Source organism: Protopterus annectens, chromosome 12.part0, assembly GCF_019279795.1.
Source record: "Protopterus annectens isolate FY-2018-M chromosome 12.part0, PAN1.0, whole genome shotgun sequence".
NCBI classification, from domain to species: Eukaryota; Metazoa; Chordata; order Ceratodontiformes; family Protopteridae; genus Protopterus; species Protopterus annectens.
In genome coordinates, this window is record NC_056746.1 from 647019652 (window position 1) to 647047328 (window position 27677).

The following is a 27677-nucleotide window of genomic DNA, read 5'->3' on the forward strand; positions in this document are numbered from 1 at the left end:
TAGCTTATCTTTAATCTGCATAATATTACCTGCTTCCAACTTGACTTAAAGATTCTGCAGTCTACACAGAGAGAGCCATTTATCAAAAATTATATTGGTTACCTGTATATACATCTCACCTGGAAAGGATTATCAGTGAATGGGAGAATATATCTAGACATACTTATTCTGTAATCGTGGTGTCTGGAAGTATTACCCCTACTATGAGTTTATATAACTAGCAGAGGTGTAAGAGACACAGCACCCATAGCATAGGGTATAGGTGGGAGTAGTCCCACTGCAAAACACTTTAAATATTGACACTGGTACTGAAGAAGTCAGGCAGGGAGGGTGAAGGAGTGAAAGGTTGTGGCCCACTTGCCTGTTGTATTTATTCATTCAGAGGAACACAAGGCAGTGTAATCTTCCTGCTGGTGACTGAAAAATCCAGTAATCAGGCCACGAGGGGAGAGACAGGGTAGTTTGGAGGAAACATTTCTTGCAAATATGAGGGTATTGTCTTCACAGACAGCCCACTGAGCCCACTGCATGCCCGTCCCCAATGCAATGGAAACGGTAGTGAGCAAAAATGAAAAAGTTCATGCCATCCCTGATGGCTGCCCGGATGATGACCCTTCTCAGTCAGCTCTCACTTGCTGATGGAAATGAAGGTACTGATAGATTGAGAGGGGATCTGATCATTAGCAGGCAGCAGGGGGAAAATGAAAACTACTTCAAATATGTAACAGTGAGTTTCAGAGTTTACTGTTATTTATAGAAATAGTAGTTTAATTTTCTCACAGTATTGTTTTCTGCACTTCCAGTAGGGAGCCCTTTCTTACTGACAATGCTAGATGATGATAGGAAGTATGTATTTACTTCCATGACCTTCTATGTTCTGTACATCTCCCTTTTCAGTTCTCACCATCTCTCCAATACAAACTTCAACAGGCAATTAACTGAATAGCAAGATTTGCAATATATCATCACAATCAAATTCATTATTGCTTGTACCTAAGAAGTGTTAGCTGGTTAGAATGCAGTCATCAGTTATATGTAATACTCTCATCTTAAAAACTCATAAGCATCTATTACTCATTGACTGACATTGTCCAAAGTTATTAAATTGGGGTAATCCAAATGTAAACACAGGTCATCTGTTGGCACACTGCCTGATGTTACAAGAGCCAAAAATAAATCTGATGATTTCAAATGTCTTTGGATGTGGCTATAGTCTGGCACATATTACCTCTCAATCATTGATGAATTGCTGAGAAAAAAAATGTTCAAAATTCATCTAAAGAACTTCTATGCAGCAATTAGATCTGAAACTTAGGCATTACCTAAAACAGTGATAACTTTCTGACATTGAAAAGACCCACCTGGAAACCCTTTGCTTTGCTCGTAATCCTCTAATTTCACCTTTCTGTTTCAGCTACAACTGATGTTGCCACTTTCGTCACAGACTTGAGTTTTTGCTTACCTGAATATGAAATACTGAAATTACTTCTCTGTCGCTATCTCATAAGCTGGTTCTAGGACACGTACAGTATTGACTATTTTATCCCTGATGCTTATCATCATAATATTTAACTTGTAGGAATTTATACTTTTAGAATTTTAATAACATTGCAGATATTCTATATATCTTTTGTCTGTTTTATACACCTTCTCTGTGATTGCTGTAATATAACTACACCTCTCAACCTTTTACAGCAAGAAATGTGGACAAAACCACAAATAATGGGGGGGGACAAAAGCACAAAAATAGGGACAGTTTTGAAATATTGCTCTTACAAACTTTGAAACGTGATAGAATAACAGGTTTTGCATTAGCGTGAATTTTCTGAAGGGTATGAAGTCTGAAACTCAGTTGTCTGCCATTATTTTATGAGTTCAATCCTTAATGATTTGCCAGTGATGTGCCAGAAAAAACACAATTTTATGGAAAATATACCAAAAATATGAGACAAAAATCTGACATTCTGTGAAACTCTGGACAGTTAAGAGGTATGACTATGACTTGTGCTGTCACTGTAATCAGTATGCCTGAATATTCTTCCTAGGCTCCACTGAGAATTGAACATTTGGTGCTGCGGTAGCATTGTCGCCTCACAGTAAGACGTTGTCCTGTACGATTCTTAGCTAGAGCGTCTTCTGTGTGGAGACATGTGTGAATCGGCGTACCTTCCTTGAAGGTTGTGTGTCAGGGCTGGCAACTCGGCACGTAAAAATCTACTGCCATCATTAGTGGACCGGAGTTCCACTGTGGCGACCCCTAACCGGGAAAAGCCGAAAGACGCAACATGGACATTCCTGGTAGTAAATGCAACTAAATAAATATGTAAATAAATTGATTTATATATAGATAAGTAGATAGATTAAAAAAAACATTCATGTAGGGAAATCTATCAGCAATCTGGTATTTAAATTGTCATTTTCACCAACCCGCATTTTCTAATTTTTCATACATTTATAGATTTATAGATTGTTACTAGGCTAATGACCTGGGGGGGGGGTCTATGCCTAACAACAATTTCCTGAAAGAATAATGATGTCCTGTATCCAACTAGGACACTGAGGGTCAGGTATTTATAAGTTAACCCTGTGCATAAGGGACATAGGGCCAGGCCTGGCGTAAATTTGCTATTCCCCATCATTGGTCTAGGTTGTACTTAAAATGGGTAATAGATGAAATCAGCTTCACGTGGATAAGAAGCCTGTTCCATAGGAGGGGCAGTCTCTGGGGTCGAGTTGTCACATTAACATTGGTCAATGGGATCAAATCACCGTAAGTATTGTTATATAAAAAGTTATAGTAATATGCTAGTTCAGGACTAGAAATCTATTTTTATAGCAAGTTGCATGTTAAAATGTAATAATTGGTGCTTGGCTAAGCCTAGAAAGGGACGGAACAGCAAGTCCATTAGTAGAATAACAAAAGTCATACAGAATAGTCAGAAACTAGCAGAAAGTATACTGAAAACTAAGACAACATAGGAATGGAGAAAGGAAAGTATGTCGATAAGGATGACTGCAATTAGGAGATATATTAGAATAGGCAAAAGGTGGCTGAAATTTACTGGAGGAAGCTAGTAAAGAAACTATGGTACTGGGAAGAAGTAATTAGAGAGGGAAAGGTAACAGAATGAGAAGAGGTCAAGAAGACATTTAGATTGCAGGCTAGTGATTGCCTTCGCTATCAGGGATTGATAGCCGAATATAGACAAAGAGAAAGGGATAGGGGAATCCTAAATGAAAGACCTGCACTGGCTGAGTTTTTAATTGAATCTAGAACAATAGCTGCTGCCAAAAAGGAATAATTAGTGGGACATATAAAATATTGCACGATAACTATAGAAACCATTCAGCGGAGGACAGAAAAGATTGGGAAGAGAGACTAGATAAGCAATTCACGAGGAAGCAATGGGAACACATATTTACAGCTCCCAAATATGCAACAAAAATCTAGAAGGTTTAGGATTTTTGCCTGGAAGTGTATGTATAGATACTTTTATACCCCAAGCAGACTTCCAGGAATTTTTCCTCAGGTAGATGGCAAATATTGGAGGTGTAATGAGGAAGAAATAGGTACCTGAGGGCATGTCTTCTCAGAGTGCAATGCTTTGGCAGACTTTAAAAATGGCATACAGCGTACTCTGTCAGGAATACTGGGTGGGCAAATGAGTATAACTAAGGAAAGGATTTTTTTGTGTTGGGATGCAGGATCTGAACTGCTTAGACATAGTAATATCTTGTTAAGTTTAATTCTGGTGGCTGTCAAAAATGTAATTACTGGAAAATGAAAATCAGCATCTAAGCCAACTATTCTTGAAGTAGTGAATATTGCAACAGAGATAAAAGTACAGTAATGCAATCTTTAGAAAAGGGTAGGAGTAAATTACATAGAAAAATGTAAATTATGGGAACAATGCATGCAGAAAAATGTTTTGGAGGAGGAATGAGTTTTAAGAGAAGGCAGGAACTGAACAATTTATGTAATGTTGTTTTGATCATATGGTATAGAGTAATGTATGTGATGTATAATGTTTCTAAATGTGAACTTGTTATTATGGCTTGATTACTTTTTTATATATGTAAGTTTGCCTACGTCACAAGTGATAATTCAATAAAGGTGTTTAAAATATATTTATTCCGAGAATGTTACCTGTATAACAATAATTCTGGTACCCTAGGTGTCTGTGCTATAGAAAAATTAATAGGAATTTGGAGATCTTGGAAGAAAAATTTAGCATGCATGAAACAATCTCAGAATGAGTTATCAAGTAGTCTGTCAGGGTATCTAACAAAATTGATATTGTGGAGAAAAGTAGTTTTAAAATGTTTATCTTTGTCAGAATGGGCATTTGTGTCTACCTAGTTATTTTGTAGTCTTAAAAAGGTTGGGATACACCGCTCACCTGAACAGATAGTTTTTATTTGATAAAACATGGCAAGACAGTAGAACCAATGTTAACACTTCAACATGCCATACCCACGTGACTCAGCCTTCATTAAGAAGTATGTCATGGTATATATTTATAATACACACACACGCACACACACACACACACATATACACTTTGGCTGCTTCATTTTAATTACCATCACATCCCCCGCCATAAGAGAAAAATCCTGTTTTAAAATTATGAAATACAGTGGTATACAACTGCTGCATCCTGCATTCAATACTCTGGACTGATCCTACAAAAACATATGGTTAAGATATACAAGCAATACAAGTATTTATTAAACATTAGAAAAGTACTTTAGTAACAATATTTCATAATCACATAACTGTCGCTATGACACTGTCACAACTCTCGAAGCAGATGTGCACATGAGCTTATAGATACATCCCAGTTTTATGAATATCTATCAAACAGGAACTGGGAGGATTAGGATGCAAACTTGTTGAAGGAAAACTTTGATGCAGGCCATTAGTTATTTACTTATTAACATTTGTTTATCTGGAAAGTTTGAAGGGGTCTAGACTACCCAATTTCAGCTTAAGCCCAGGAAGTAAAGCTCCAGATCACATCATTGACATGTTAATATGCAAAGTTGTATGTCATTCTAAATGCACAATTTAGGTAAAACTAATTACATTGTTGAAAGAACATTTACATTGTGGAAGAGAAAACAAGTGATAAGTTTCATTTTACATGTACAATTTAGGTAAAATTGATTACATTATTACAAGAATATTTACGTTGTGGAAGAGAAACAAGTGATAAAGAACAGTGCAAGATGTACAATTTTAGTCCTAAGTTCAATAAAAGTTCAGTATAAATACTGAGGATGCAATAAAAAGAGTGAGAAATGTACAGTACAAAGTGTATGAGTGATAAAGTCATTAATAAGAGGTTAGACAGGTGAGAGAATATGTTGTATGAAGTCAGAAAGACCCTACACTAGAAGTAGGAACACTAGGAGGAGTATGAATTTAGAAGATTCAAACTGTAGTTTAAGGTGGGTGTTATCAAAAAGGGAAAGGGAATGATATTTTCAGCCTGGCTTGGAGCAGGAACAGTTCCATGATTTAGTTAAAAATCCTTCAGTGCATCTTTAAAAGCTAACAGATTAGAAATGGCTCTGATGTTTTTGGTAGACTGTTCCAGGGCTTAGCCATAGTGTGGGAGCAAAGGTTTTGTCCAGCTGATTTAGTAGGTTTATACACAGAGAGAAATTGTTTATCCTCTGATCTAAGGGATTTTTTAGGAAGGTAGTTGTGCAGGCAGTAGGTTTATATATTATTTTGTGGCAGTTATAAGCTGTAAAAAAACTAAAATGGTGTGGAAGTTCAAGCTATTTCAGGGGTCAAAGGGCAGTACAGTGATGGATGTAATGCATTATACTGGTTGCAAATTTAGCAATTTTATTATAACATAATTCAAGTTTTGATTTGAGTGATACATGGAGGTTGGTGAAAATAGTTGTTCCATACAGGAGTAAAGGTAAAAGGTGGATGGTAGCAAGGATAGTTTTGGTAAATGTATTTAGAAAATTATTATGCTTATATAACATCCTCAGTTTCTGATGAGCTTTTTTAATTGTTTTGAATATGAAGATCAGATTTTAAGGTTTTCATGCATTATTACTCCTAATAGTTTATGTGAAGGCTGCCAGCCTAGCTAGATAGAATTTTGTAAATAATTCTATGTCGTAAATATTAATATGATCCACAGGCTTGTGTAACAAATGTAAGAAACGTGTTATGTTCTGAGCTTCAAAAATGCAACTACAGTGCACCCTGCTGGAAGAAAGCTGGTACGTGAAGCATTTTGTGACTGTTTGATCTCAAGCTCAGGGACAAGATGTCTGGACTAAGAAATTCTTTCTATTGTCTTAGGGAAAGAGTTAATTACTAGGTTTTATATGTAAAGTGTCCTTTATTACTGTGGTTTCCTAGCGGGTGCAAGATTACAAACAAATGTTAAATTCTGAGTTCTGTGAGCCTAGGAAACTTCAGCAGAAGTGATAAAAATGTAATGTGAAATGACTCAGCAGTACTGGGTGTTATCAATTTAAGACTTTCTCAGAGAGAAAGATTGAGCATTTTGTATTTTGTCTGAAGCTAATGACATCTCACCAGCACTTGCTTTGCTCTGTATGTAAGTTATTTATAACATTGTTTCTCTTAGAGTTAGATAGAAATAGGGCCAGATTAGCCTTGCTGTTTTCTATATTTATGTCAGACTATCCTACAATATTGTTTTAAAAGTTTCCTGTGATCTCTGAACTCTTGATTAGCACTGTGTTGAATTGATGAGATTTGTCTTGTGTTTTGTTTTATTTATTATTAAATATTTTAAACCTTTCAATTGTGGCTGTTTTGTGTAGAGATAATTTAAACTCTTAGAGTACATTGCATGTATTTGGTGATACTGTCCAAGCCACTCCAATAGTCTTGCTGTTCGGCACACTTACTATTTGGATAACAGTAATATTAAACAGTGAAATTGGTCACCCTTTTGGAATGGCCTTATTAGTAGCTGATAAGAGTAGTTGGTGGCAGTGGTTACTACCTTATACCTGGCAGGAGGGGGCATAGCTGGAAAACCTGTGCCAGCCTTCCCCAGGAGTGTCTGTGTGTTTGTATATAAACCAAATCTCAAAGTGTATGTGTGTGTCAGCTACTTGGGCAGGGACAGGAAGCACTGGTTGGACAAAGAGAGTACTGAAGGTTTTGGCTTGACTACTTTGCTGAGATCTGAACCCTATAGCTGTGCCAGTGGGTAGTCTTATTGGGGATCTGGAGAGAAAGGGAGAAACCAGCCCCAGACTGACTGTGATCTCTGTGTGTTCTTAAAGGAAATTGTACTTTACTGTGTGTACTTGTTATCCTCCCAATCTGCATGCCCCTCACTGGTGCTAGTGGTGAGGATTGAGACTCCTTGATTACTGGGCCAGTGCACGGGTGACACAGTTTAGTATGGGGAAAACTAAAATTTCTGTTTTATTTTGAGAAAGGATTATAAACGTTGTTTTATCTAGTGTGACTCTGTGACTGTTTTACTAGTAAAGAGAAATTTTGTTTTGTTAAGGTTAAGTAACAGTTGGAAATTACTAAGCAATGATTTAATAGAGGTGAAGGCTTCTTGGGTTATCTGCTGAAGGTGTAACAGACTACCTGAAGAGCAAGTAATTGTAGAGTCATCTGCATACTGCATTAGGGATCCATGGCAGATGGAACTCTGAAGATGCTGATAAAAAACATTAAAAAGTGTGAGACCAAGAAAAGACCCTTGGGGAACGTCAGTGGAGTTAGGAAAATGTGGGGAGAGAGTAGCTTGCCGTTTTACTGATTTCTACCTGTTAGACAGCTAGCTAGCTAGTAAACCATTTTTAGAGGGAGGGGAGAGACCTAGGTTGGAGAGTTGCTGTAGAAGTTTAGTGAAGGAAACTGTCATATGCTTTTGATAGATCTAACAATAGTGCTAAGACAATCCTACCAGTGTCCCTAGCAATATTAACCATGTTCAAGAAAGACAGAAAGCCTGTTGTTGTATTGTGGGCTGGTCTAAAACCAGGTTGAGATGAGGTTAATTGTTGATTTAGGAGTAGAGAGTGAAGGAATTGTTGATGTATGCATTTCTCTAGAAGTTTTGAGACAGTAGGAGATTCTGATGGAGTGATAGATACCTCAGTAGAGTTATTTCCTTTATAGAGAGGAATGATAAAGACTTTATTCCAAAGTGCTGGAACATAAGATTCTGATATGAATCTATTTATAAGAATGCTAATTGGAAAAGCTTTGGTTTCTGCAGCAATTTTAAGTATTTGGATGGAAGGCTGTCAGCAGAGATAGAGATGGGTATAAGTTTTTGTAGAAGTTTTTATAAGGTTGGTTTAGACAGGCTGTAATGTAAAATTTGGAGAGGTACTGAAATTTGTTTGTGTGCATTCATGTAGATGTGAAAGATCAATGTTACTTTGTGAGGAAAGTATAGTAGGAGTAGAGTTGTGTTTAAAGAGAGGGAAGGAGAGGTTGGGGAAAGTTTTTGGAGGTGAGAGTGGCTATGCTGTTAATAAAGTAAACATTAAGTATGGTGGTGGTTTCTTGGGGGAGTTTAGCTGGACATGGATTTGGATCTTTTTTGGATCCAGGATTAAGTAGCAAATTAATAGGAGAACAGAGGTATTTTACAGTTAGTAGACAAAACTGAGTCAGCAGGATCTGGAAGAGGAATGGTTACACCTGATTGTATTGGTTGGACAGCACACAGTCTGTCACTGTGAATAGTCAAACTTGAATTTCCATTCTTTCCTCATATGCTCAGTTGAGGGAGAGCTGTAGTTAGTAAGGCTTTATTGCACATGGATGTGGTTATTCCTAGCGCACTGTTTTGGCTGAGTCTCAGCAACACTGCATTTCAAGATGGCAAATATCATGAACCAACTGAATATGTTTTGAGTTTCATCTAACCAGTGGCATCATCTTTTGTTTGCACCATGTACCATTATGGTTCAATAGTTGTATGTTTTGCAACACCCGTTTTGTCTTTCTTTTTTCTCTATCTAACTTTAACTTGACTGTGCGGTCCAGTTGTAGGATATGTAGTGAAAGTGCAAAATGACATTGGTTGTGATTTGTTTTTATTTTAAATCTTTATTAAATTATCACATAAGACAGAGGCACACATACATTAATAGAAAAGGAAACATATTAACATTTTTCCATTTGCATACATTGTACATCACACATTTTTTTTTCTTTATAACTGTCATTCAGTCCAACATTACACAAATTGCTCAATTCCTGCCTTCCCTTAAACCTCACTCCTCCTCCTCCTGAACATTATCCTACCTGTATTGTTCTCACAAATTCCATTTATTTATTTTTAATCTCATCCTCCCCTTTTTAAAGACCCTCTTCCAGTTATTGTATCTAATTTACAATACTCAGTATTTCAAATACAGCTGGTTTAGATTTTGATTTCTATTTTCTCTTAATTGATTTTTTGGAAGCCAACAAAATTAAACTTAATAAGGCCTCACTATGTCTAGACAATTTAGATCCTGTGTCCCAGTTCAGAAAAATAATTTCCTTAGTCACAGCCATTGCTCCACCAATATTTCTGACAGTGTATTCTGTACGGAATTTTAAAAATCTGCCAACTCATTACACTCCCAAAACACATGTTCCCAGTTACCTTTATTTTCTCCATCACACCTCCAACATTTGCTACCTACCTGAGGAAAAATTCTTTGAGTTTGCTTGGGGTATAAAATACCTATACAAACACTTCAAAGCAAAAATCCTAAACCTTCTGGACTTTGTTACATATTTGGGAACCATACATATGTCCTCCCATTTCTTCTTTGTAAATTGCTTTCTCAGTCTCTCTCTTCCCAATCTTTGCTTACCTCCTCTGATTGATTCTTATAGTTATCGTGCAATATTTATATGCCCTACTAATTATCTATTTTTGACAGAGGTTCATAGGTTCATAGGAGATTACTAGGCTAATGGTTTCAGAGCCCTTACAAGCCTAGCCATTATAATCCTTTTTTACCCAATATGGCCCCTAGGGGCTAGAGGATGGCATGGATTTGTGCCTATGCCATAAGTATCTTATAAATCGCCCCATCCATAAGGGACATAGGCACTATCCCAGGTGTGAATTTGTGATTCCCCATCCATTGATCCAAGCTGCATTTGAAGAGGGCCAGGGAAGGGCTCTGCTTAATGTGAATAGGAAGCCTGTTCCAAAGAAGGGGCAATCTCTGAGACACATATCTGTCTCTCCAGCATGTTTTGTTTGAGTCACTAAGTAGTTCTCTAGATTGGGTAACCCTCATGCTGTTTGACTTGCAGATGTGTAGCAGCTCCATCACAGCTAGATCTGTGAGTGCCTTGTTGGTCAGGCATAGGTCACCCCTTAATAGTCAGTAGGAGACAGAGTAAAGAGATATGGGGTTTAGTCTGTCTGCATAGGACATGTTGTTTACACTCTGTATTTCCTTTATGAGGTACCTCTGAGGTCAGTCAAGCTGCTGTTAGTGCCTAGTCAAGTACATGCCAAAAGGCGCATTGTATTCAATTATTGGTCTAATGAGGGCCAGGTACAGCGGGACTATAATTTTCTTAGCTCTGAATGCCATGCATGTACTTATTACTAGTGCCACATAGAAGGATTTTCTCACCACTGTGAATGATTTACCCTTTTAGCTTCCTCTGCCACTCAGTTCTTTTATTCAAGCTGCCCTTGCCTTCTTTTATACTGTCCTCAGGCACTCATTTACTGAGTTTGAGTGCATGTAACAGCTAATGTTTATAGTGTGTGCTAAAGCCCCTGTGCACCTCTTCATGGCTGTTAACACTTGTACTGACCATGAACACGAGCTGCTGAATGTGTAGGCTTGCCTAGCACTTGCATATTAAATGAGCACCATTACTAATTGAGAGAACATGCACAAAGCCTATAGGCTTAGCGTGAAGTGTACATACTTGTTAATGAATTCCCATAACTCTTCAGCATCTCATATCCAACTGATTCAAGCCTGGTAAAGCAGTGCATCATGGTATATCACCATCAGCATCATCATCATTAACAAACTTTTCCCATTGTCTGCACGGGGCTGGGTCATTGTGTCAACTGCAGCTACCTCTCTAAATTCAATGCTGCTCTCCTAAATTCTTTGACAGGCATGCCTGACTGCTGTAGGTCTTGCTCATGAAATCCATTCATCTCTTTGCCCAACATCCTCATTTCTGCTGTATATTTTTAAAAGGGCATCACCAAACATTAGTCTTAAAAATGGCAATGGCTATACACCTATGTAAAATATAAACAGCTTCATTTTATTTAGCATCACAATCTCCATGTATTGTTTCTACATAAATTCACTGGTAATAGTTTTGCTATTCTCCTTGTATGCATTTATTACTGTTTAATTTTATTTTAATAAACATGTCTACTTCGTTTTGTGAATAATAGCATAGACTGCTTTATTCCTAAATGGATGCGCAACATGGCTGTATAAGGACAAGTAGATAGACCTCGGTTTATCATTTCATCTGATGGATGACACGCTAAAGCAGTGTGCTTACTTTAGCTGCCAGTACTTTTTTCAGTTATGAAATCAGTCCCCACTTGAGACTAGAACACTCAACTCACAGGTTCAGAGCTGGATGTGCTACCATTTGTACCACCATGATATCTAAAGGCTTGTTTTAGAAACTGCTGGTGTCAGATCCAATGCTGAAGGCTTTAAGTCCTATGCCACAGTAACTTTAAGTACAGGAAATGCATAAGTCTGTCAAAGTATAGTAGTTAAATAATTTTTTATAAACCTGAAGTTATGACACTTATGAACATGAAGTTGTGACACATAAAGTCAAAAACTGAGCTTTTCACTTCACCCAACAACACTCTATGAGGTTCAAATGTCCTTTAAACCATCCACTTCCTGTATTTGTGTGATTTACTACCATCTATGTCAGACTGACATCAAATAACTTGTTTTACAAACTGGATGGTATCAGATAAAGGCCTTGCCCTTCACAGCCTCACTCCAGATTGACCCCAAGTAAAGGAGAGTTATGATGCTCTGTCAATGTGTATAATTTCTGGGGAAAAATAATCAGAATTCATTTTTCTGGAACTTTGTAATTTGATGCATAGTGCCAAAGACTATGCTTTCAATTCACTCAGATAATGCTTACATGAACGATTTTCTAGTAAAGCCCATCTATACTTGACATTACCATCTCTTAAGTGAGTGCAATCCCTGTCTGTCTAGTGCAGACGGTTAAGGCTGTGATCTGGAATTCCTGTAGGGCAGGGTTTGATTCCCTCAGCCCTCATTTACTTATTGTCTGACCTTAAGCAAGTCATTTTATCAGATATTGCTTCTGGGTTTCCCCTGAAAAGGCACTGTGTGTGTCCAGGGTCCTATCAGGTTAACAAATGGGCATTGTTTTTAGTTTATTATAAAAAAGTAGGCCTGTGGCCTTCAGTGCATACCCTGAAGCAGAATTTGTTTGACTTTGCCTCAGTAACTCTTGAAAGGATGCAATTTTTAGGACTATGGTGAACGGTCAGGTGCCATATTCAAGACGCTTTCATATCTACATTTGGGCTGCTATAGACATTCTCCATCACACTAGATTTCTTGTTTTGTACTTAATAAAAATTACTTTCATGTTCTGGAAGTGGAAATGTGAAAGGTATTCTAAATAAAACTGTAAACAGCTAAGATGCTTATCAACATCTATTAAAAGTAGTTAAAATGGAGCATAACAACGAATGACACTTAATGGCACTCAGTGCTTTTATTTCAATTAATTATGAACCACACTGTTTAAATATTAATGAACTGGCCTACATGTCATTCTTTAATAATTTACTGCTCATTGATTGGAAATAATTACAGACAGCATTTATCCTTAATAAAATTCAGGATTTGAGACTATGACAGACAATTTGCAGAGCAAAGTGCTACTCTAAATAATGTTTGGCTAGGCTTATATAGGCCCTAAGACCAATAGCCTAGTACCTAACTATGAACCTATGATGTAGTTAGAGTTATGATGTAGAAGTTATAGCTCTGGTAACCCTTATGTGGTCTCTATACCTTCTAGTATTATATCCTGAGTGATGTAACAATGCAAAGAACCTTCGGCTTACTATGGATTTTCACACTCTGATGCTGTTTTGATTATTTAAAACCTTTTAGGAAAGACCTGAGCTTTTTTATTATGTGAAAAAGGCAGAGATGGAAAGAAGTTGGCTGAATAATATTTCTAAAAAAGTGGCTAGCTAATGCCATTGCTTTTGTTATAACAAATATGCCAACATTTTACAAGCTGCCCAAAATGATCATTCCTCTAAGACATTTGCCAGTTTGCCACCATCAGAGCTTTCTTCTACAGTGACTCAAGAGAGGGCTCCTGACAGTTGATGGTGTATGTGTTTAATGACCATTACAGATTAGTTGCATATTTCTGATGTAGAGCTTCCTTTGTTAATACAGAGCTCAACACATCATAAACAACTAGTTTTTCCAGCTCGACCAAGACGGGATTATCTCCTGTATTTATCGCTTGTCATTCTGTTAAAAAAATAAGGAATCTTCTGGAACACTGTCACAAAGTATGGTAAAACAGATATGTAAAACATGGGTTCTGCAGCATAGAGAGATAAAGTCCTGACTGCATTTCACATGATCTGGGATTACCATGTGATCTAGGTCTTAGAAGAGATGTGGAAGGAGTAGCTGTCACTAGCTCCACCCTTTCTGAAGGAAAGGATGTTACTTAATTCATTAGAGGCCAGGAAGCATCAACCATACATAATGAACAGCTGAAAATGCTTAATACTGCAGCTGGGGTCACAACTACCAATGCCAAAGCCTACACATCCTTGGAGTATACTTAAAGTAGCCATTAAGAGAGGACTACATTAACAGAAAACACTGTGGATAGTTGTCTGGATGATGGTCTAGGGGGAAAAAAGAGCTAATGATTAAGCATTGACAGAAAAGCCCATAAAACAGATATAACTTTGGAACTTCACTGCTGAAGCAGGTTTCATCATTCCTTCTATATCCCAGTAATTTGTCTATTTAGAAATTATGTCAGCACAAATTTCTTTAATTATGATTAGACTTGGCTTATTCCTCACCTTTTCTAAAAGTAGTTTATTGCTCTAAATTTAATTCTGTGGGAAAAATTGGATGGAGACTGATTTGGCTATATTTTTATAGTGACGTCCCCACTACACTGATCAAAGGTAGTCCCGTGTTTCCTCCTAGGAGGATAACTTTGCTGATACATTTCTAGTGTGCATCTTACCAGTTCAAGAAATAAAGAACATGCTGCAAGAGGGAAGTCTTGATGTTTCTTTGTTGTGGTAAGCATTTCAGATGACCTGCCATTTTTCTCTCACAACTTAATGGAAGATGTTATAAACAATGGGAGAACCAATGTGTCACCAATGTATACTGTTGTTTAATTCTCTTCCGAATCATCAGAAAATAATTCAATAAGCACAAAAGGAGCACTGAACAAATCAATTCATATGCAACATTTACATTCTAACTCCTATTTACCTAAACAACAGCATCAGTGTTAATGTTTTACCTCAATAAAAATACATCATAATTTTTATGAATAACCCAATCTCCAAAAGAATGAGATACAGTGATGTGAGCTTTATCACAATGAAGTTTAACTCCTTTTGCAGTATGCATATTTATGTTTCTATAAGCCAAATAGAATTCCACATTCACAATGTTCATCTTCTGACTGTATCTTCCATAAGCAGCAAATCTTTTTTTTTTCCTTCTGTTCCACAGTTTCACTATCAGTAGGACAAAAAAAAACATTATTACAGGAAATACTGTGTGTGTGGTTTTTATCTGATTATCCAAAGAGACCCACGTGCTGGAATCTGATGAGACAAATGCGCTCAATTTTATTTGAGTGCTTATTATGTTTACGGAGTATGTTATATAGATATTCTAGACTAAACAGAATTACTTGCTCTATACAGAAAACTTCATTTACATATTTTTGATCATTGCCCTCTGAAAACCTGTTTAAAGTTAATACTAATATTAATATCATGCTGCAGTTTATTGTTCCCTCAACCCTGTCATTTGTTCTGATGCCAAGCATTTCTGTTTTTAATTGAGATTATAGTTCTGAAATTATATATTTTATGTTAGCAACTGCTCAGCTGTATTTTATCAGTGTAGGTCTGTCTTTTTCATCCTAAAAGAATTTTAGCATTTTAAACACTGTAGACTAGGACTTTAGAGATCTGTCTTGAATTTAAACTACTGGCATTTGTGTTGTTAACTACCTCTCAACTTGTATACCAGCTTTATTGTGATATCTATGGACACCTTAACTGAATCCATGTTACCCTTATCTGTATAACTGCCTGCAAGTAAGCCATATTTTTAATATTTATTGCTGTGGTCCTAAAAACTTGTGAAGAGAAATATTTAAAGTGGATGTTTCTTGCACTGCTTTTTTCTCCCTGGAAATCAGTAAAGATATTCAAATTATGTTGCTAGCTGGAACCCCTTCTGGAGGCCATACCTCTCAACCTCTCAGAGCTAGAAATTTCGACAAAGCCATAAATAAAGGTGGGACAAGGGCCCAAAATAGGGACAATTTTTAAATATTGCTCTTACAAGCTTAGAAAGTTGATAGAATAACATGTTTTGCATTGGCATAAATTTTCTGAAGGGTATGAAGTCTGAAACTCAAATGTCTGTCATTATTTTCTAACTTCAATATTTAATGATTTGCCAATAATTTGCAAGAAAACCACAATTTTATGAAAAACGGACCAAAAATGTGAGGCAAAAATCTGGACATTCTGCGAAAATCTGTATAGTTGAGAGGTATGCTGGAGGCACAGAAGGGCAGGTTCTCAAACTCAGAGTGGGTCTGCAGATCCTGGTTAGGATGTCCATCCACATTTCAGGGGTGAAATTGCATGCTAATAAATTTATAAGCATCTTAGCTGCATGTGACACCCAGGTATCCTGGTTTACATCCCAAGTATATTCTAGGACTTGTGGTCCTGTGGTCCCATACATGGTGCTATATTTGAATTGTAAGCTGACACACACCATCCAGTGCTTCTTCCACATTACCCTTATCTCATTTTTCCAATTTTATGCATTTCTCAGAAGTACCAGCAAAGTTGTAACTGGGTCTGTAACAGACGCATTTGTTCCGAACATGAAGTAGGAACAGAGTATCACAATACAGACTTCCATGTGCTGCAAAAGTAAAACTAATGTCAAATTCAATTTTCTGAAACCTTTGATTTGACCTGAGGTAATTTTCACAAGTGAAAAAAAAAACATTTTCATTTTGATTTATTTAAATGGAGTCCTGAAGTCCTGTAAAATGTGCCAATTAAAATATCTAATTCTTCTAATGTCTCTTTTGTGTTGGATAATGTTAATAATATGTCATCAGCAAAGAACATTTCTTTAGAATTGTATTGTTCATAAACATCTACTCCTTTGATTTTTGTATTGTTACGTATTGAATCTACCAATATTTCAATAGCCAAAGCAAATATCGGTGACATGGGACATCGTTGTTTACTACCCTTTGTTTTACGTATAGATTCAGAGATGAAAGGACCTCACTTAACATATGCTAAATTATTTGTGTGTGTGTGTGTGTGTGTGTGTATATATATATATATATATATATATATATATATATATATATATATATGTATATATATACACACACACACACACACACACACACACACACACATATATATATATATATATATATATATATATATATATATATATTTAGTAGACAAACAAAGGAAGGAAGAAATTCAAATAACACCAGAATTTTGAATAAATAGTCCCAATATAGGGAATCAAAGGCTTTCTCTATATCTAAGCCAATTATGAGTGTTTTTTATTTTCTTTATTAACATAATCCATAAGAGAAATTATCCTTTTAATATTGTCATGTGTGTGTCTATGATATATATATCCAGTTTGATCATTATTTATTGTTTTGGATAGTGGTATTTTCATTCTGTTAGTTAATATTGTAATAGATATCTTATAGTCATTATTTAATAATGATATAGGTCTATATGAGGTACGGAGGTTTAAGGATTTGTTTTCCTTTAGGATTGGTGTGATTAAGGAATATCTCCAAGAGGGTGGTATTTTAGCTTGTGACTGAATTTCTAATATAGTTTTATGGAGGAGGGATAGTATCTTTGAAGGAAAAGTTTATATATTTCCATAATTATGCCATCTATACCTGGAGCTTTATTATTTTTACCCCCTTTTATTGTATCTGTAATTTCTTTGTAGGATATGGGTGCTTGCAGATCTAGTTTTAATTTTTCTGGTATTTTTCTTATATTAGAACATTTTTCATCTAGATTTAATTGATCGATATGTATATTTTCTTTTTGGAAATGTTCCATATATTGATTTCTATAGGCATCAATAATGTCACCTATATCCAAGACATTTTTCTCTTTCTTTTCATGGAAGATACTTTTAATGTTATTAGCTTATGATTATATTTTGATTCTTGTGGATAAATTATGTAGGTATTTGGGAGAAGTGGCCAAGGTATTCATTTTTAGTTTTTCTAAAGCTAAACTAGTTTTATGTGTTAGATTTTCATTGTATGTATTGTTTAATACTTCTACTTTCTTTTTCATCTCCAAATGATTTTGATTTTTTTTCAGCTTTCCCTGACAAAAGTTTGGATTATAGATCTAATAATTTAGAAACCCATTCTCTGATTTTTTATACCAAGTTAGGTTTTACCATATATGTATGCTTTTAATGAGTCCCATATCATTATTTTATTTATCTCTGTGGTGTAATTAATATCTAAGAAGAACTGTAATTCAGATGATAATAACCAGGGTTTGAACTCTTTAATTTTAGTTATATATGCTGGAATTCTGGAGTTAAAGATTAATGGTTTGTACCCATTTTGAAGTTTTAGTATCAATGAATTGTGGTCTGAAAAGGGGCAGGGAGGGATTGAAAAATTAATGATTTTACAGTGTAAGTCATGGGCAGAAAATATTTTATATATTCTAGTTTGGGTACCAACCTGTGATCTTGATGGGAAGACAACAAAGATGTATCTTCTTTAAATTTGAAAGTATCTACAAGATGAAATGGTTCTAGCCACTTGTTTAAAGCTTTTGGTACAGCAGATGTATGCATCAGTCTTTTATTTGTAGTTTCAGAAATATCAAATATACAGTTAAAATCTCCTCCTAATATTAAGTTGCTTTTATAATTATTGGAAATGAAATCCAAGTGTTTTTTTAACAGTTCCTAATCCAATGCCTGGGAATCAGTATAGATTGACTATGGTCCATATTTTGCTATTATACTTAAATATTACTAATGCCATAAGGCCTTCTTTATCTTCATACTTATAAATGATTTCTGGATTAATCACATTTGTTTTCCATAAAATTGTTACTCCTTTTGTCTTTGTCTTATAAGTGGATTGTGCCAATATCATATATTCCTTAGGATATAATTTGTAACTGTCATTTGTTTTGAAATGAGTTTCTTGAAGGAAGACAATTTGTGCTTTGTTCAGTTTTAAATATTTCAGTAGATTTGATCTCTTGCTAGGATTGTTTAAACCATTGGTATTTAAAGATAATGAAGTTAAATCCATCTTAGGTTGTTTAGACTATGTATTTTTTTGTTTTATTGTGACTATTAAACATTTTCCTTTGATAATTATAAAGTATATGTTTGAGCTTTTAAAGGAAATTATCAGTTTTATACTTTGAGTGTTTACCAACAAAGTAATGTTTTGGTCAGGCATACTAAAAATGTTTTTGTGAAATAACAAATTTAAATTAATAAATGTTAGCAAAACTAAGATCCACACCAGCCATTGAATGAAAATTATTCCTAATCTGATGGATAAACCTAAATCCATCAGATTATCACTCATACCTTGACAATCCAGAACATCTGAGCTCCATAAATTGAATTATCATATGGGGAATATTTGTAATAGGAATAAGCAATATTTCTATTATTTTGAACAGATATAGTACTATTGTAGATTAGACAGAATTCTAATATAATATAAATGTCTACTTATTGTATAAGCAATTAATATTTACATGAAAGATAGATGACAAGCAATTCAATCATAGCAAAGTAGGATGTATCATATATAAAACCTCAGTAAAAGATTATAGCACCCAGTTATTTAACATATTTACCCTTATTGATGAAGTCTTTCAAAATGTATTACTTAATATAAATAGATGGTAATAATATTTATACCTAATGTTTATAATACAATGTATTCTACTGGATATAACAGAAGTTATATTTCATTGTTTGCCAGCATTTAAGTAATTACTTTGTTGCTAACTTACTTAAAGCATTGTTTGTTTTATGTAAACATTGATGAAAGTTAGTGCATTTTAATTATCAGTGCATCCCTCTTCCCCCCATTTCCTACACATATCTATCATCTCTTATTATAAAATGAGTGAAATTATAGGTTAAAAACAACAAATTCACTTATTGTGATTAATGATTACAAGTTCCCTTTCCATATTCATAAATTAATGAATTGCCATTTTATGGCATATACTGAAAGTTTTAGATTTAAATGGCAACATTCTATTTTGTATAATCAGCAAAGGTTAAACTGAGTGATTATTGTCAATTTAATACTATTTGTTCAGAACGTGATTGTTACATTCTGTGACATTCCTAGTTCAGTCTTTTATTTTTTCCCTTGAACAACTTTGTCAGTTTGATGTCATGTATAAAACATTAGTTACCTTGGTAACAGCTTAAGTATTATGTTTGGTCAAGATGTGTTACAAAACCACAATTCAAGTTAAAGCAATTATATGACTTTACTTATATGAGAAAATCATCATGCTTCCCCTTGATGTTCAATATAGTGTATGTCATTTATGACATGTTAAAACCGTAGTGTTATTATGCTCAAGCCCATGTTATTAAACTGAATGTCTGTTGTCAATTTAATACTATTTGTTCAGAATATGACTGTTACATACTGTGACATTTCAAGTTCAGGCATCTATTCTTTCTTTTGAACAAATTTGTCAGTTTGATGTCATGTATAAAACATTAGTTACCTTGGTAACCGCTTAAGTATTATATCTGGTCAAGATGGGTTACAAAAATTACAATTCAAGTTAAAACAATTACATGACTTGTTATGCATATTTACTTATATAAGAAAATCATCATGCTTCCCCTTGATGTTCAATGTAGTGTATGTCATTTATGACAAGTTAAGGCAGTAGTGTTATTATGCCCAAGCCCATGTTATTAAATCCTGTCTTTAATATCTAAATTCAGCAGACTGCATCATCTTATATGATGATTATATATTTTATGTCTAGATTTACTAAAATCATACATTACATAATTATTGTGTGTTGTTTTTTTTTTTTTTGGCTGTTGCTTAGTTATTTGAGAGACCACAAGCTGTAATGTTTATTCTTATCATTAGCTCCTTCCAAGCATGTTTATATAGTCCAAAGACTTTAAATTATGTGACCCTTCTAGTTTCTTATTTGTTATAAGTATATTTCCATCCTTACATACACACATATCAGTACTTCAAGCACAGGCAACAATGCCCATTCAGTTTTGCCAGAATACCATTCACTAGTTCATAGGTTCATAGGTTCATAGGTTGATACTAGGCTATCTGCCCTAGGGCATTTATAAGCCTGGCCAGAGTGTGTTTGGCTTTCGCCACCCTTTTAGATTAGTTGACTGTGCCTCTGTATAGTAGGTCACAGAAGATAGCCCTTTTAAGGTTAGTTTACTGTGCCTCTGTCTAGTAGGGAGACGGAAGAGATCCCAGGGGTAAACCTACGATCTCCCATCCACTCGTCAAGATTTCTCTTGAAGAGGGTCATTGAGGGACTCTGCCTAACATGGATTGGGATTTTGTTCCAGAGTGAGGGGAGCCTCTGGGATATGAATTTGTCCCTCCAGCATGTCCTATTTATTTCTGTGCTGAGGTTTAAGTCCCTGGAGCATGTAGCTCTAAGGAATTTGGATTTCCTGAGGTGGAGCATGTCCATTAATTCTGGGTTGGACATGGCTTTATACATCAGGCACAGATCGCCTCTGAGTAGGTGGTAAGCAACTGAGTAGAGCTGGAGTTTCTTTAGCCTAACTGTGTAGGGCATCTGTTTGAGTCCCTTGATCCACTTGGTGAGGTACTTTTGGGGTTTTTCCAGTTGCTGTAGGTGTCAGGTAAGGTACATCCCAAATGGGGCATTGTATTCAATTATGGGCCTGATGAGTGATGAGTAGAGGGGCACAATGACCTCTCTTGATCTAGATGTGAACCCTTTCGTGATAAGGTGGGCTATATAGAAGGTCTTTCTAATCACTTTGGCAACGTGATTGTCAAAGGAGATTGCTATCTACTTGGGTCCCCAAATCCCTAATTACTTCTTCCGTACTTAATGGATTACCACCTATGTGGTAATTTGTGGGCACTTTGTTTTTCCCAAAGGGGATGACTATGCACTTTTTGGCATTTAGCTTTAGGCCATGGCTCTGGCACCAGTTATCCGTCTCTGTGAGACCCTTTTGGAGGATGCTTGTGTCAGTCGGTGAGTCGATTATGGCACCCATTTTGCAGTCATCTGCGAACTTGGTCAGCCATAGTCCACCACGTTAGCCTGTACCTCAGAGAAATATATACTGAACAAGAGAGGTCCCAGGACTGAGCCTTGTGGGATGCCACTTGTTACTGGTTTAGAGTCTGACATAGCACCTGCAATTCTGACCATGTGGGTTCTATCCCTGAGCCAGTTTGCAACCCATCTTGTGACATAGGGGTTGATATTTAAGCTGGTGAGCTTATTTATGATGCCCGAGTGGGGTATTGTGTCGAAGGCTTTTGCGAGGTCCAGGTAGGCTGTGTGGACTACCTTCCCTTCATCTATGGCCTTGGTGACTGTTTCAAAGAAGTCGACCAGGTTCAAGAGGCAATATCTGCCCTTAGCAAAGCTAAATTGGGTAGGATCCAGTGTTTGGAGGTTTCCATTGTCTTTGTTTATGAGTTCCATGATGATACGCTCCATAGCTTTACAGACCAGGCTAGTCAGGCTTATAGGGCAATAATTTCCGGGGTCCGTTGTGGCACCACCTTTGTGGAGTGGGATCACTGTTGCTGTATGCCATTCCTTGGGTACATATCCTGTAGTAAGGCTGAGATTGAACAGTGACTTTATGTGAGGGTTCAGTTCTTCTTGGAGCTCATGTAAGACGCAGCCCCTGACACCGTCCAGTCCCATTGATGCTGTGTTTTTTGCTTTGGAGAGGGCAGCTCTCACCTGTGCATCTGTGATGTCAGGGAGGCTACACTCTGTTGAGATAGACATTTGCTGTTTTGGGGGGAAGGGGGGAAGAAGTTTGCACTGAACCTGTTTGCCAGGATGTTGGCAATGTCTGTGGGTTCAGTGTATTTTTTGTCATTTTGCACTAACTCAGAGCATATCTGGGAGTTGCCACCCAGGTTCCTGACATAACTAAAGAAGGCCTTGTGATTATCTTTAGCGTCTTGTGCAATTTTTCTTTCGAAGCTGGCCTTAGATGATTTTATGTGGGATCATAGTTTCTTGCTAGTACTGATCAGAAATACCTTCCCTTTTTGGGATTTTGCTCTATCATGTAGTAGCTTCCTCCTTCTGTTGTATAGCTTATTTATGGCTGGGGTCCACCAGACAGGTCTCCTGCCTTTGGAGGAGTGAGTCTTGGTTTTATTTGGGATAGCACAATACATGCATTCCTGTAGGTGTCCATAGAATGCGTTTGCAAAGGATTCTGCGGTTTGGGCAGTATTTTCCACTGGCCTGGGGGCTTTGAAGGATTCCACCTCAGTTTTGAGAAGTGTGAAGTTTGCTTTTGAGAAGTTCTTCACTGTGGTTTCCTTGGCTGGGGGTGGGGATGGGATATGGATGTCCAGTGAGATTAATTTATGGTCAGATCTTACCAATAAGGGGTATACCTCTAGTATGGAACATAGAGTCCCCATGTTGGTGATGATCAGGTCCAATATGTTTTCCCCTCTTGTGGGAGTGGTGACCAGTTGTTCCATAGTATTTGAGTTTATAAATTCTAGGAACCATTGGGCGAGGGTGTTGGGGCTTGAGTAGTGCTCCCAGTCTATGTTTGGGTAGTTGAAGTAACCCAATATAATGGTGTTTGGAGAGACCTTCATATTCTCCAGTGTTTTCAGGAAAGCCGAGTGGGGTTCCTGAGTTTGGGAGGGTGGTCTGTAGCAGGTACAAACTGAAAGGCAGTTTTGCCCACTGTTAATTGCACATGGATGGTCTCCAATGCTTCGTGCAGTGCCACTAACCTGGAGGTGTGGGTATCTTTGATGAATATGGATACTCCCCCTCCTTTTGTGGTTCAGTCTGAGTTTTGGGGCCGAAAAGCATGGTATGAGGTATAACCTGGTAGTGCTGGGGTGCTCTCGGGAGCCTTGAACCAGGTTTCTGTTATTGCACAGATATCGATATTCTCCATACTGAGGAGAGCCTCGAGTCATGCATCTTGAGGTTTAGACTTCTGGCATTGAGCAGCATTACCCTTAGTTTCTTTTTCCTTGTGTTGTCTATGGAGGTGGGTTTGTCTTTTGAGCCTTGCCTAAAAAAGACACTATGGGGGTGGCAAGAGCCTTAGTCAGTATTCGAAAGCCCATGGGTGACAGGTGCAAGCCGTCCCTAGTGAAGCAACGTGGCTTGTCGAGCATGTCATCCCAGGCTGACAGACACTGGATCCCCTTTGAATGACACCAATACTTTAGCCAATTGTTAAAATTGATCACTTTGTCTTTATACTGTGGCATCATTCTTGGTGAGGGTAAGATGCTACTCAAGGTCAGGGTCATATCGGCCTGGGCTACATGATTAGAGAGCTCCTCTATGTCTCTTTTCATGTAGTCCAGGGAGGTACATCTCAGGTCATTCACACCAGCATGGACAATGACGGAGTCATAATTGTACTTGCTTTGGAGTGACCTGAGTGCTTGTGTTATGTGGCGGATCCTGGCACCCGACAGGCAGCTTACAGTGACCTTCTCCTTGTTCAGCCTGGTGAGTGGGACGTCAGTGTGTCTTACAATAGAGTCATCTATTACAAGTGTATTAGGTGTGTTGTTTAGCCTTAAGGGCTGTGACTGTGTGGCACACTGACTTTGTGAACTATGTGATACATGGGTGTTGTTGTGGGGTAGCAGTTGCTTGGATGTCTGCTTTGGAGGTCTCTGCTGCTTGGGCATATTTTTATTTAGAGCCTCTGAGTATGTTTTTGTGTGTTTATGTGTTTGGTTTGCTGTTGCGATAGGTCTATGTGAGACTGGATTTGTGGTGTGTGTGGTTACCTTCTCCTCCTGACTGACTGCGCCAGTACTGGGTTGAGAGAGCTCAGCCTCCAGTTTGGCTATATAGTTGCATCTCAAACATATATTTGAGCTTGTTGGGAGGAGGAGAGAGTGGTCTGTGTACATAAGGCAGTTGTAACATTGCCTCAAGATTCCCAGATTCACCAGCTGGACTGGAGAGTAAACCCGAAACTGACTTTTGGACATGCCAGAATAGTATAAAGAACTACTTTTTGACTGATCAAAAAGGACCAATAGGGAGCCAAGTACTTAAAGGGAGTATAAGAGGGTGTAGTGCTTTGGTTTATTAGTGCTTACTTATAAGATTACTTATACGAGCAACTGCAGGGCTTTAGAATGAAAATAGAGTGCTTACTTTGAGATTTAGAACAGTTCTAAGGGAAAAAGTGAAGAGCAGACTTTGTGGAGCCGGGAGTACTTTAAACCCATTTAAGTGGCGCTGCCCAATGCTGTGCTATGTACAAAATCATGCAAAACCACGCAAATGTGGGTTTTAAAGCAGGGAAACTGAAAGAGATAGGAATTGACCCAAAACGGCCAATGAGCTACTAGTTTCAGGGCTGAGACCACTCCTCCAGGAACAGATAGGCTGCTCAAAGCTCCCCACTCTCACTGGTGAACAGAGAAGCTTCCTCCTATCCAAGTAAGGATATGGGCAACACAGGAAACTATACCACAGTCCGGAATTCAGCAAAACCTGACAACTGGACTAATCTAGTTCAGCAAAGGCGGGAAAAGAGAATATTTTTTTTGTTTTTTTGTTTTTTTCAGAAACAGCAGAAAAACGCACAGAAAACACTGTAAATGCTATAAACAGGCAAGCGCACTTTAGTGTGTAGCCTACAACAGTTATACAATACAAAAATGACTTAAATTGATATAAAACAAGTGCAACAACTGTAAAAAGCAGAAGGCAAATGCAATTTAAACTTTTTAAAGCACAGATCAGTTAGAAATTCGCTTTTTAGGCGGGAAAAGGCAGTCGGAGCAAGAAAACAGAGAAAAAAATACTTAAATCTGGAAAAGTCTCTATTGGGTCTCTCTGTTGCCTGTATCACTCTGCAGGACACCACGAGAAGCTGTGCGGAGTAGTATACTGGTGCAAAACCACGCAAATGCGGGTTTTAACGCAGGGAAACCTGAAAGAGATAGGAATTGACCCAAAACGGCCAATAAGCTACTAGTTTCAGGGCTGAGACCACTCCTCCAAGGAAAGATAGGTGGCTCAAAGCTCCCCACTCTCACTGGTGAACAGAGAAGCTTCCTCCTATCCAAGTAAGGATATGGGCAACACAGGAAACTATACCACAGTCCGGAATTCAGCAAAACCGGAAATCTCGACTAATCTAGTTCAGCAAAGGCGGGAAAAGAGAATATTTTTTTTGTTTGTTTGTTTTTTCAGGAAACAACAGAAAAACACACAGAAAACACTGTAAATGCCATAAACAGGCTAGCGCGCTTTAGTGTGTAGCCTACAACAGTTATACAATACACAAACAACTTAAATTGATATAAAACAAGTGCAAAAACTGTAAAAAGCAGAATGCAAATGCAGTTTAAACTTTTTAAAGCACAGATCAATTAGAAATTCGCTTTTTAGGCGGGAAAAGGCAGTCGGAGCAAAAAAACCAGAGAAAAATACTTAAATCTGGAAAAGTCTCTCTTGGGTCTCTCTGTTGCCTGTATCACTCTGCAGGACACCACGAGGAGCTGCGCGGAGTTGTATACTGGTGCAAAACCGCGCAAATGTGGGTTTTAAAGCTGAAAGAGATAGGAATTGACCCAAAATGGCCAATAAGCTACTAGTTTCAGGGCTGAGACCACTCCTCCAGGGACAGATAGGCTGCTCAAAGCTCCCCACTCTCACTGGTGAGCAGAAAAGCTTCTTCCTATCCAAGTAAGGATATGGGCAACACAGGAAACTATACCACAGTCCGGAATTCAGCAAAACCTGAAATCTGGACTAATCTAGTTCAGCAAAGGCGGGAAAAGAGAATTCTTTTTTGTTTTTGTTTTTTGTTTTTTTCAGGAAACAGCAGAAAAACACACAGAAAACACTGTAAATGCTATAAACAGGCTAGCCCATTTTAGTGTATAGCCTACAACAGTTATACAATACAAAAACGACTTAAATTAATATAAAACAAGTGCAAAAACTGTAAAAAGCAGAAGGCAAATGCAATTTAAACTTTTTAAAGCACAGATCAGTTAGAACTTCACTTTTTAGGCAGGAAAAGGCAGTCAGAGCATAAAAACAGAGAAAAAATACTTAAATCTGGAAAAGTCTCTCTTGGATCTCTCTGTTGCCTGTATCACTCTGCAGGACACCACGAGGAGCTGTGCGGAGGTGTATACAATAGCAAACTTTTTAAATTACAGATTCACTAAAAAAACTGGTGTTTTAGGTGGAATTAGTTAAGACAGCAAGAAAATCAGAAAGGTGATACTTAATCACTCCAAAGTCACTCTTTTGTCTCTCTGCTGCTGTAGACTCTGCAGAACACCTGGAAGCCACTTGCTGAGCGGAATACAAGCGTAAAAACTGTGCAAATGAGGTTTTTATAGCAGGGAAGTGAAAGAGATAGAAATTAGCCCAAAATGGCCAATAAACTACTAACTTCTGGGCTGAAACCACTCCTCCAGGGACAGATAGGCTGCTCAAAGCTCCCCTCTCTCACAGGTGAACAGAGAAACTTCCTTCTATCCAAGTAAGGTAATGGCAACACAGAAACTTGTAACACGGCCCTGGATTCAGCAATAACCTGAAAACTGGACTATACTAGTTCAGAAAGGCGGGAAACAAGTATATATTTCTTTTTCAAAAAATAGAGTAGATACAATCAAAATTAGCCCAAAAAGGCCAATAAACTACTAACTTCTGGGCTGAAACCACTCCTCCAGGCACAGATAGCCTGCTCAAAGCTCCCCTCTCTCACAGGTGAACAGAGAAACTTCCTTCTATCCAAGTAAGGTATGGCAACACAGAAACTTGTAACACAGCCCTGGATTCAGCAATAACATGAAAACTGGACTATACTAGTTCAGAAAGGTGAGAAACAAGTATATATATATATATATTTCCAGAAAATAGAGCAGATACAATCAAAACAACACTTTACCCAATTAACCAGTTAAAAAGATTAAAACTGAGCCCTGTTCCAGCAGTCTTCAATCAGACAAGTTCTAACTGCATAGTCCTGCCACTAGGGTACAGAGAAACCTTCTCCAAAAAAAGACGGCCTGGATCAGTGCACAAGTT